The following is a 13,250-nucleotide window of genomic DNA, read 5'->3' as shown; positions in this document are numbered from 1 at the left end:
GGAGTGTGCAATGCAGGCAGAGGTGCTGCAAATATCTTTGCACTAGTGGGACTATACAGAAGTCCAATAGCCACGTTTAGGATGCCACTAGGTACACTCAGTGTTTGCTAGTATAATGGCTTAGCTACAATGAGTTTGAGTGTGCAATGCAGGCAGACATGCTACAAATATCTTTGCACTAGTGGGACTATACAGAAGTCCAATAGCCACGTTTAGAGGATGCCACTAGGTACATTCAGTGTTTGCTAGTATAATGGCTTAGTAACAATGAGTTGGAGTGTGCAAAGGGCAGGAGGGTACAGTGGCAGGGTTGTGGGTCTCTGGGTAGAGGAATGGAAGCCTGCCTTTCTATCCCTCCTAATGGGGAAATGCAGCGAGGAAATCTCTGACCTTAGCTACACAGACGCTGTCATCTTGTGTAGCTGTTAAACTCTGTTTTCAGGACCTGTCACCTATGGCTCTGACCCTGCCGGTATGAGCCCTTAAAAGGACTGATAGAAAGTGCTATCCCTAAGCTGTCCAGCGCTGTGTATGGAGCGCATACAGCAGTATCGGCGATAGGACTCAGGACGGAGCTGCGCCAGTGATGTCTGACACCAAGGACGCAGAAGGCAGATAATGGCGTGCTGGAGGAAAATGTCCGGTTTTATAATGCAGGGACATGTGACATGGACATCCTATCACACATGTCGTTGCTTCTCTGGCTAAAAGTCCACTTAGCTGTGTGTGTGTCTGGGATTGGCTGACATAATGGCCCTCCGCACTACACGCGCGCGCTTAGGGAAGGAAGACAAGGAAAAAAAAAAAAAACAAAATGGCCATTATCCAAACAGCAGTGATCTGAATGCGCTGTTCCCGCACACTATAAACTGAAATGTCATAATAGTGTGAGTCACAGAGTGACTTACACTATTACAGTGGAAAGCCAGCTAGGAATTAGCTGTTTTTTTTGCTGCTAGAACCGTTCTCGAACGTTTCTAGAACTATCGAGCTTTTGCAAAAAGCTCGAGTTCTAGTTCGATCTAGAACAGCCCCCAAAATCACTCGAGCCTCGAACTGGAGAACCTCGAACCGTGCTCAACTCTAGACAACAGTCATCACATGACCCTGAGCTACCATGGCAACCATTGGCTTCTTGTGATCACAACACGGGTCTTCCGATGGTGGCAGGGAAAGGCGTGTTGCCCAATGTTGGCATATAAATTGTGCTGTCACATTTTGACAGCGCAATTTAAGGGTTTAACAGGTGTGGGTGGATCACGTATCCACCAGCGACTGAAAGAAGCACATATCTGCTGTTCAAATCAGCAGACATGTGCAGGGATCACCATGGGCTCACTGCAGCAGCCGGTAGTGATCACCCCTTCATGATTTAGGACATATCGTTATATCCTAAGTCATGAAGGGGTTAAGGAGGTTTAATAAAAACAATGAAATGTAAAAGAAAGGTTCTAAAAAATTATGAAAACGAAATAGAAAAAAATTACAGTCTAAGTCACACCCTTTTGCACTGCTAAAAATGAATAAAAAAATTACACATGTGGCATCACCACATTATGAAATGTCTGTCAAATGTATCAAAATATAGAACTGTTTAACATGATCAGTAAACACTGTAAACAAAAAAAGTACACTAAATATGGGGGTTTTTTTGCAATACATCAAAAAATGTTGTAATAAGAGATCAAAGAGTTATAGCTATCCCAAAATGATATTAATAAAAACGTTATTAATTTTAGAATAAAAATTGCTAACAGCCAGGTCCCTCATTGGCTGGGGACGTCACTCAGCTCAGCAGAGGTCACACCCGAGCAACCCCCGCTGCTGTCACTGTTTCCTGGAGCCTGTGAAGATTGGACATATTTCCCCTCTCTTTAAGCTGTAGCAGTGGTGGAATCATTGGGGACATCATCTGAATTTTGAATCTGGATCTTCAAGGGTTCTGTTGTTTTTTATAAAGGGGTGAAAGAGGGTGTGGGTATTTTATTTCAAATAAAGTGTTTTCTGATGTCTGTGTTTTATTTATTTTCCCTTACAAGATTAGTAATGGGGGAGGTCTAATAGATACCTCCCATTATTAATCTACAGCTTGATGACAGCTGACAAATCACAGCTGTATTAACCCCTTATATCACAGCAATTGCCTCCTTACCAGGGCAATTGGGAAGAGCCGGGTAAAGCCCTAAATTGTTGCATCGGATCTTCAAGGGTGCTTTTGGGGTTAATAATGGGATGAAAGAGGGTGTGGGTATTTTATTTCAAATAAAGGATGTTTGTTGGGGTGTGTATTTTATTTCTTTTCACTTACAAGATTAGTAATGATGAATGCTCATAGACACCAACATTACTAATCTAGGGCTTGATGATAGCTAACAAATCACAGCTGTCATTAACCCTGTTGCCTATGATTACCCCGATTGCCTCTGCACCAGGGCAATCAGGATGAGCCAGGTAAACCTAAAATTTTTGCATCTCATGGATGTGACAACTTTTGGCAGTTGCTGGCTGGTATTTTTAGGCTGGAGGGGCAATATCCATGACGACTCCCATCCTGATAATTCCAGCCCCCACCTGTCTGCTTTAACATGGCTAAATGTCACCACTGGGGAGGAAGATATGTCTTTTTTCTCCTATTCAATATGCAGCCATGGTAAAGCTAACAAGTGGGGCCTGCTGCCTGCTGCTGTTGCTTTACTCACGTTGGCTATCAAAATATGATTTAAGCCTATGTCAATTTTTAAAATAATTTATTTATTGTCTTTTATGCTACTATACAGCAAACTGAATGCAAGCAATCACAGATGCGGACACAGTGGGGGGCGTATATAGCAGTCTGCAACCAATCACAGACTCTGGCACAGAAGGTGGACAGGTGAAGTGTGACGCCCTGGACCCCCAGGGGTCACAGTACACTAACAACACACACACCCCTTCCCCTGGGTAGGTGACACCAGTCAATCAAATCCTTGTTGCCACCCTCCAGGCATGATGTCCACACCAGGTGGGGCGGAGCCAGATGGTTGACCCCACCCACCGAGGAGTTCACAGGCCTGGAGGCGGAAAAGAGACAGTGAAGTTGTAGACAGTGGAAGTGAGAGGAGTGAAAACTGTTGGTGTCTGGGTTGGAGCCCAGGCACTTTCAGCAAGGTCGGCAGACGGTGGTGGCTGTCTGCAGGAGTTGGTGTAGGTCAGCAGAACCGTAGGACCGGGGTCGGGCGGTGGCCCGCCGGTACCAAACCGGGGAGCAGATTGAAGCCAAGCACCAAGGCTGGGTACTCAGACCCCGACTAGGCTAGGAGCCGCCAAAAAGGTCAAATTCTCTGAATGCGGTCTGGACCTCAGGGGTTCATTCCCACCTAAGTCCTATCAGAAGGCAACAGCCCAACCCATCCGGATAAGTGCCACCGCCAAGGGCCAGAGATCCAAGGGCCAGTGCCTGTGGGTAAACGGGCTCTCCCGACACGTACACGCCGGGGAGTGGACTACCCGTGAGAAGCCATAGGAGTCAAATACACTTACACAGGTGCAGGAAAACGACAGCCACCATCAACCCATCTGGGGAGAGTGAGAACACCACAGCCAGCTGTGGGCCCCGTCCATCCAGCCATTTGGTTTACCAGAGACTCTGTCCTTCTGTATCTGAGTGAGTACAATAGTGCCATCCAGCACCTCACTGCACCGCAACATTGCACCCGCGCCCACGCTGCCTCCCCGCCTCGGCACCTGCACCTATACCTCCTCCCTGCTCCCCAACCGGGGCCCCGGGACCAACAGCCCCTACCCACGGAGGGGTCAACACCTCAGCTGCTTGCCGCCATCGCTCCCGGGATCCCCCGTCACCAGCAGTAGTGGTGCCCACCATTACCACAACCCGTGCGTGGCATCACGACCGACATCCCCAAATACCCACCAAAAACCTCCCCTTGTCACTCGTGGGCGAGGAGGCGCTGCTCGAGCCCCGGGTCCGGCCCCGTGCTCGAGCCACTGAGGAGCAGAAGCACTGGACCCGAGCGCCAGCAATCCCAGACGAGAGGCGTCCCCCACCCCTCCGCCCGCGACAGAAGCAGTGAATATTCATAAACCTTAATTATCAGACCCTGAAGAGATAACAGGAAGAAAAAGTATGTATAACTATCCTGCTCCTACTATCATTTAACTTCCACCACAGTCCACTAGTGCTTACTATGGCTATTTAACAGCCCCAAATGTCTCATCCCCATTGAGTTGTATGGGGTTCCTTGTTCAGGGTCCAGTTTGCTCACTGACCAAGATTTATTTTTTCCAGTGCTTGTTCTGCAAACTCGAATACCTATGGGTTTGCTCATCAGTAGTTACGGGTCTTGGAATATGGCAACACAAACCCTCAAATTTTTTTTGCAAACTTCAGGTTTTTTGTACAACTGAAATAATAAAAAAATGGACGTATTTGGTATTGCCTTCATCATACTGATGAGGATTATTATATTGCAAGGTCATTTTTACCACAAAATGTAAACCGTAAAAACAATTCCCCATAAATATGCCAGAATTGTATTTTTTTTCAAAATATCTCGCCATTTGGATTTTTTTCCCTGTTTTACAATAATTTATGTAGTAAAATAAATGATGTCATTAAAAATAAAACTCTGCCTGCAAAATACAAGCCCTCTTATGTTTATATCAACAGAAAAAAGCTCTCATATGGCTATGACTGCGAAGAATTGGAAGAAAAAATGGAAACGCAAAAACAAAAATTGGCTGCATCATGGATGGGCTTAAGACATGTATGATAAAATATAACATTTTTTTGTATCACCTCTTTTTACAAAAATATACTTAACTGCAATTTAATTGAATAAAATAGCATTGGTATGCTATACAATGGTATAATTATGATTTATTGACAAACCTGATTTTCCGGATAAAAATGTTGGAAGTAAATAATATGACTTACATTTTTAAGCAAATTAAATACCATAAAGTTCTATGCCATGAAAACTGAGCCCCGACTAACTTCATTGAGGAATTGGACCTTCTTCATATATTTCTCAACTAAATCTTAATCTTGTTTTTTATATTATTTTTATATGCATCTGTAAGTTTATAAAGAGCAGTACAAATGTAAAATTATTACAATTTCACATCAAAAATTAAAAAAATAATTAAAATATTTAAATTCCTTTTAAAATCTGAAAGCCTCTATGTTACTTCAAGAATCAGAGAGGCAGTGGAGAAATACATATGCACTTGGGAATGTCATGGTTTGCCCCCCAGCTGGAGAATAGTCTTGTCAAACTCAACTTTTATGGAGGTGTCTATAGAAGAAGCTTGCTTTCTGACTCAGCATGGTAGGAAAGCGAGTTTTGTGATTTTCTAAAATGATACAGGAAGCCTCCACAGGACTACCTGCAGATTTCATTCTACAATACAAGCCCACAAAGCAACTATGGTTTCGAGTGGCAATGTCCTGGGGATTCTTTTTATTTCTTCTGACTCCTCCTGTTAAGAATATGTCAGATCATGTTGCTGAAGTGATAACTATAGGTATTCTAAGAAGACCTTTACAATGAAAGGGCTGAATTGTTATGTACGGCAACTCTACCACAATGGAGAAAAAGAAGATGTGCAGTCATTGTAATTTCCTTGTCCTGGAAGTGCATTGTACTGAAAACAGTTTGATCTTTTTTTCTCTGTTCTGTAAGATACTAGTAATTTTAAAACAACCTTTTTTCAGTCTGCTTTACAGCTAATAAAAAAAGTAAAGCCCTTAAAAATAATTTCTAATCTGAATAGCATTTTATGTCTTTAACCCCATTAGGGACATAGCTATTCACTTGTTAAATGAAAATACATAAATATTCAAAAAGTAATAAATTAAAGAAAACAAATTGACAGTGGAAAAAAACGAAAATATATATTTTAAAAATAAGTAGTCTATGCAATGTGTTTATATATATATATATATATATATATATATATATATATATATATATATATATATATATATATATATATATACTCCAGGCTGTATAACTACCAATTAAGTAACTCAGATGATGTGCATCACTGTAATAAGGAGGGGTGTGGTGTAATGACATCAACAGCCTATATAAGGTGTGCTTAATTATTAGGCAACTTACTTTCCTTTGGAAAAATGGGTCAGTAGAGAGATTTGACGGGCTCTGAAAAGTCCAAAATTGTGAGATGTCTTGCAGAGGGATGCAGCAGTCTTGAAATTGGCAAACTTTTGAAGTGTGATCACTGAATAATCAAGCGTTTCATGGCAAATAGCCAATAGGGTGACAAGAAGCGTGTTGGGCAGAAAAGGCACAAAATAACTGCCCATGAATTGAGGAAAACCAAGCGTGAAGCTGCCAAGATGCCATTTGCCACCAGTTTGGCCATATTTCAGAGCTTCAACATTACTGGAGTATCAAAAAGCACAAGGTGTGCCATACTCAGGGACATGGCCAAAGTTAGAAAGACTGAAAAACGACCACCTTTGAACAAGAAAAATAAGATAAAACATCAAGACCGGGCCAAGAAATATCTTAAGACTGATTTTTCAAAGGTTTCATGGACTGATGAAATGAAAGTGATTCTTGGTGGGCCAGATGGATGGACCAGAGGCTGGATCAGTAAAGGGCAGAGAGCTCCACTCCGACTCAGATGCCAGGAAGGTGGAGGTGGGGTACTGGTATGGGCTGTTATCATCAAAGATGAACTTGTGGGACCTTTTTGAGTTGAGGATGGAGTGAAGCTCAACTCCCAGACCTACTTCCAGTTTCTGGAAGACAACTTCTTCAAGCAGTGGTACAGGAAGAAGTCGGTATTGTTCAAGAAAAACATGATTTTCATGCAGGACAATGCTCCATCATATGCATCCAACTACTCCACAGCGTGGCTGGCCAGTAATGGTCTAAAAGATGAAAAAGTAATGACATGGCCCCATTGTTCACCTGATCTGAACCCCATAGAGAACTCGTGGTCCCTCATAAAATGTGAGATCTACAGGGAGGAAAAGCAGTACACCTCTCGGAACAGTGTCTGGGAGGCTGTGGTGGCTGCTGCATGCAATGTTGATCGTAAACAGATCAAGCAACTGACTGAATCTATGGATGGTAGGCTGTTGAGTGTCATCATAAAGAAAGGTGGCTATATTAATTACTAATTTTTTTGGGTTTTGTTTTTGCATGTCAGAAATGTTTATTTCTAAATTTTGTGTAGTTATATTGGTTTACCTGGTGAAAATATAAACAAGTGAGATGGAAATATATTTGGTTTTTATTAAGTTGCCTAATAATTCTGCACAGTAATAGTTACCTGCAAAAACATATATCCTCCTAAGATAGCCAAATAAAAAAAAAAACTCTCCCACATCCAAAAATATTAAGCTTTGATATTTACCAAATATCTTTTGGGTTGATTGTACATTATCTAAAAAGGCACATATGCATGTTGTTCTCACTATCTGACATGAAATCAAAATAAAGTTTACCTGTTTTAGGTCAATTATTTATATTTCCCAAATGCCAGATTAATTACAAAGAGATAATGTTGTAAGGCATTTTTATTTCTCGAAAAGTCAAAATTATACATAAATTTCATTAATATTTGGTACCATTGTACTTAAACTGTATGAGATGGGTCAAATGTTTTGGATATCATTCCACAAGCTACTTACAATAGTTGGTAGGAATTTGGGCTCATCCTACTGACAGAACTGGTGTAACTGAGCCATATTTATAGGTTGCTTTGCTCGCACCGGCCTTTTCAGCTTTGCCCATGCATTTTCAATAAGATTAAGATCAGGGATTTGTGATAGCCACTCCAAAACCTAGACTTTGTTGTACTTATTCCATTTGGAACAAGTTTGAAAGGAGGCTTTGGGTCATTGTCCATTTGGAAGCTCTCTTTCCATCCAAGCTGTAAGTTCCTAGCTGATGTCTTAAGATGTTACCTCAGTAGTTCTATATAATCTTCTTCCCTCATGATGCAATCTATTTTGTGAAGTGCACCAGTCCCTCCTGTAGCAAAACAACCCCACAACGTGATGTTGCTACCCCAGTGTTTCATAGTTGGTATGGTCTTCTTAGGTTTCAAAGCTTCTCTCTTTCTCCTTCAAATATAATGATGGTCATTATGGCCAAACAGTTCAATTTTAGTTTCATCAGACTACAGGATATAGCTCTAAAATTTAAGGTCTTTGTTCTTGTGTGCATTTGCAAACATTAATCTGGCTTTTTTTATGCTTCTTTTGGAGTAAGGCTATGTGCACACGTTGCTTTTTTTTCAGCGCGGAAAAAAACGCACCCTCTGGCAGAGGGGAGAATTGTAAACAATGCTTTTTGAGAAAAACGAATCGAAAACGCATGCGTTTTTCATGCGGTTTTTCATGCGTTTTTCATGCGTTTTTTTAGGTGCATTTTTTTAAGACTTGTCAGTGTTAATAAAGTTGGTTGAACACAGACCTTTGGAAAAAAAAACCTCTGATGTCATTTCCTTCTCCACATTCTGTTTGGATAAATGGGAGGGCTTGGAATGGAAGGAGCACCATTTGAATTTTGGAAAAGTTGAAATAAACTTCGCGCACCATGTCACATTAGCAGGGCCCCTTGGGTACCTATACGTCAGAAAACCCCCACAAGTGACCCCATTTTGGAATCTGCACCCCTCAAGGATTTTATTCAGGAGTATATTAAGCATTTTGAATCCACAGCAACTTCCCCCAAAATGTTGCTGTAGCAACAATATTCTCACTTTTAGGCCCGTTTCACACGTCAGTGAAAAACACTGACGTTTTTCACTGGCGTGTAAAACACGCACATGTCCCTCCGTGTGCCGTGAATCACGGCACACGTGGGTTGTCTAAGTGCAATCCGGGCTCCGTTCTCCGTGGCCCGTGATTGCACTCAGTAATCATCTCACCTGCGCCCGCTCCCGCTCTCCATGGTGCTGATCGCTCCCGTGGTGCAGCATCCGGCTGGTGCTGACCCCCGCAGCAGCTGCTTCCGGGTCAGCTGTGTCGCGCATCATGAATATGCGCGACAATAATGAGCCGGCTCAGAAGCAGCAAGCTGCACGGGCTGCAGAGGACATCGCTGGACGCCGGGTGAGTTAAAATTATTTTTATTTTAAAAGCACGTTTTTTTCTGGCACGTGTTTCACGGACCACACCACTGCGTGGTCCGTGGAACATCAGTGATGCCAGAAAAAATGGACATGTCTCCGTGCGGCAATCACGCACACGCGGGTACGCCGCACGGAGACACGTGCAGTGAAAAATCACTGACGTGTGAGCAGACCCATTCATTATAATGGGTCTGCGTATGTCAGTGATTCTGGTATCTTTAAAAAAAAGCACAAACGTACCAGAATCACTGACGTGTGAAACAGGCCTAAGGCTATGTGGCCATGATCCAGCGACACGGCGTCTAGTACACAGTGTCAGCCTTCCTGCAGCTGCCCATGCCCACGATTTGGGTTCAGGCTGCTGTGGAGCTCTATGCTACCTGCAGAGAACACTCTCGTCTCCGCAGCATAAATTGACATGCTGAGGCTCGGGAAGCCACGCCACCGGTCAGTTTATGCTGCGGAGAAAAGAAGCACAGTGGGCATGGGATCTCCAAAAATCCTTCCACTGTGCTTCTACTGCACAACGCAGCGTTATGGACGCAGGGAAAACACTCAGCGCCCATAACGCTGCAAACCCTGATTGTGGGCACACAGCCTAAAAAGCGTCAATGGATGAATGGATGTCAAATATATATAACGTCCCACCCCCGCCTGCATATTCTAAGCTGGCACCTTTAGTACCTTTCATGTGTCACTAAAGGGTGCCTAGCTTAGTATTTATCCAAAAAAAAAAAAAAAACAATGAAAAAAATGGCGTGGGGTCCCCCCTATTTTTAATAGCCAGTCAGGGGAAAGCAGACAGCTGTAGCCTGCAAACCACAGCTGGAAGCTTCATCTTGACTGGTGATCAATTTGGAGGGCTCCCCAGGCTTTTTTTTTTTATTTATAAATAAAGAATAAAAAAAAAAATAACGTGGGGTCCCCCCAAATTAGATCACCAGCCAAGGTGAAGCTGACAGCTGGGGTCTGGTATTCTCAGGGTGGGAAGAGCTATGGTTATTGGACTCTCCCCAGCCTAAAAATAGCAGGCCGCAGCCGCCCCAGAAGTGGCGCATCCATTAGATGCGCCAATCCTGGCACTTCGCCCCAACTCATCCGGCGCCCTGGTGCGTTGGCAAACGGGGTAATAATTGGGGTTGATACCAGATGTGTAATGTCACCTGGCATCAAGCCCAGCAATTAGTGATGTCACGGCGTCAATCAGATACCAGACATAACTAATTGACAGTAAGCAAAAGCAAAAAAAAGTGACAAAAATTTTTTATTAGAAAAAACACTCCCCAAATCATTCCCTTGTTCTCCAATTTAATCAAAAAATTTGAAAAAAAATGGGTCCGCAGAAATCCATTTGGGCATCCCACGTCGCCTCTGGACCTTCTAGAATATGGGGGCACGTTCAGGGAACGTATACCCCATTTTCTAGGAGGGCAGACCCTCCATTTGAGGAGAGTGGGTGCCAAAAATCTGCACCCACTCTCCCCGGGTCACAGCTGCAGAGTGCCGAGCAGCCAGCACAGCTCACACTGAACACTGTGCTGGCTGTCAGCTGCTCTGCACATGTGACCGGCCAGCGTGCACTGTGAAGGAGGAGGGGGCCGCGGGGGATCAGCGCTGCGACCGGACAGGTAAGGGGGAATAGGGGGTGACTGGGCAGGGCCTGGGGGGCATTTTTCTGTCGCATGTCTCAAGGCACATGCGACAGAAATCATAGGAGCAGGGCGGCCGCTGCGCTACTGTGCGCGCAGCCATGTTGGATTTTCGGGAGGGGGGTCGGGGGTCGGGGCGGGCACTTTGGAGACACCGGGGGCTTTCCTGGACTTTGCCAGGAAGTGAGGTCAACAGGAAACCTCTTGACTTTACTTCCAGGTAAATGCCTGCGTTCTGGCATGCCGATAAAGCCCGCGGACCGCAACAAAAAAGCAGCTCACTGTGGTGTAGCTGCGTTCTGACCCCACATCATTGATTTAATGGGGGAGAGAACGCAGCCACAACGCACAAAAGAAGTGACTTGCTGCTTTTCTTTCCGCACCGATTTTTGGCATCCAAAACGCTGCGTTTAGAAACGCAGCGTGTGCACTGATTTTTCGGCTTTCTCATACACTTTGCTGGGAAAGCTGAACGCATGCAATTTGCCACTGAAACGCTGCGGTTCTAAACGCAGCGTTTCCGCGGTAAAAAACGCAACGTGTGCACACAGCCTAATGGCTTCTTCCTGGTAGAGTGACCTTTCAGCCCATCTTGATACAGTACTTGTTTCACTGGGGATAATAACTAGAGTTGAGCGTGGTTCGCGGTTCGAGGTTCTCCAGTTCTAGGCTCGAGTGATTTTGGGGCCTGTTCTAGATCGAACTAGAACTCGAGCTTTTTGCAAAAGCTCGATAGTTCTAGAAACGTTCGAGAACGGTTCTAGCAGCAAAAAAACAGCTAATTCCTAGCTTGGTTTCCGCTGTAATAGTGTAAGTCACTCTGTGAATCACACTATTATGACATTTCAGTGTATAGTGTGCGTGAACAGCGCCTTCAGATCACTGCTGTTTGTATAATGGCGATCGCCATTTTTTTTTTTTTTCCTTGTCTTCCTTCCCTAAGCGCGCGCGTGTAGTGGGGCGGGCCAGCATGTCAGCCAATCCAAGACACACACACAGCTAAGTGGACTTTTAGCCTGAGAAGCAACGGCATGTGTGATAGGATGTCCATGTCACATGTCCCTGCATTATAAAACTGGACATTTTCCTCCAGGACGCCATTATCTCTTCTGCGTCTTTGGTGTCAGACATCACTGTCGCAGCTCCGTCCTCCTGAGTCCTATCGCCGATACAGCTGTATGCGCTCCATACACAGCGTTAGACAGCTTAGGGAGAGCACTTTCTAGCAGTCCTTTTAAGGGCTCAAACCGGTAGGGTCAGAGCCATAGGTGACAGGTCCTGAAAACAGAGACAGCGTCTGTGTAGCCAAGGTCAGGGATTTCGTCGCTGCATTTCACCATTAGGAGGGAATAGAAAGGCAGGCTTCCATTCCTCTACCCAGAGCCCCACAATCCTGCCACTGTACCCTCCTGTCCTCTGCACACTCCAACTCTTTTTAACTAAGCCATTATGCTAGCAAACAGTCAGTGTACCTAGTGGCATCCTAAACGTGGCTATTGGACTTTTGTGTAGTCACAGTAGTGCAAAGATATTTGCAGCACGTCTGCCTGCATTGCACACTCCAACTCATTATAACGAAGCCATTATACTAGCAAACACTCAGTGTACCTAGTGGCATCCTAAACGTGGCTATTGGACTTTTGTGTAGTCAAACTAGTGCAAAGATATTTGCAGCATGTCTGCCTGCATTGCACACTCCAACTCTTTTTAACTAAGCCATTATACTAGCAAACACTCAGTGTACCTAGTGGCATCCTAAACGTGGCTATTGGACTTTTGTGTAGTCAAACTAGTGCAAAGATATTTGCAGCACGTCTGCCTGCATTGCACACTCAAACTCATTATAACTAAGCCATTATACTAGCAAACACTCAGTGTACCTAGTGGCATCCTAAACGTGGCTATTGGACTTTTGTGTAGTCAAACTAGTGCAAAGATATTTGCAGCACGTCTGCCTGCATTGCACACTCAAACTTTTTTTAACTAAGCCATTATACTAGCAAACACTCAGTGTACCTAGTGGCATCCTAAACGTGGCTAGTGTACTTTTGTCTATTCACAATATTGTAAAGATATTTGCAGCACGTCTGCCTGCATTGCACACTCCAACTTTTTTTAACTAAGCCATTATACTAGCAAACAGTCAGTGTACCTAGTGGCATCCTAAACGTGGCTATTGTACTTTTGTCTATTCACACTATTGTAAAGATATTTGCAGCACGTCTGCCTGCATTGCACACTCAAACTTTTTTTAACTAAGCCATTATACTAGCAAACAGTCAGTGTACCTAGTGGCATCCTAAACGTGGCTAGTGTACTTTTGTCTATTCACAATATTGTAAAGATATTTGCAGCACGTCTGCCTGCATTGCACACTCCAACTTTTTTTTAACTAAGCCATTATACTAGCAAACAGTCAGTGTACCTAGTGGCATCCTAAACGTGGCTATTGGACTTTTGTGTAGTCAAACTAGTGCAAAGATATTTGCA

The sequence above is a fragment of the Anomaloglossus baeobatrachus genome, chromosome 3 (assembly GCF_048569485.1).
Source record: "Anomaloglossus baeobatrachus isolate aAnoBae1 chromosome 3, aAnoBae1.hap1, whole genome shotgun sequence".
In the NCBI taxonomy this organism is placed as follows: domain Eukaryota; kingdom Metazoa; phylum Chordata; class Amphibia; order Anura; family Aromobatidae; genus Anomaloglossus; species Anomaloglossus baeobatrachus.
This window is presented reverse-complemented; position numbering follows the sequence as displayed.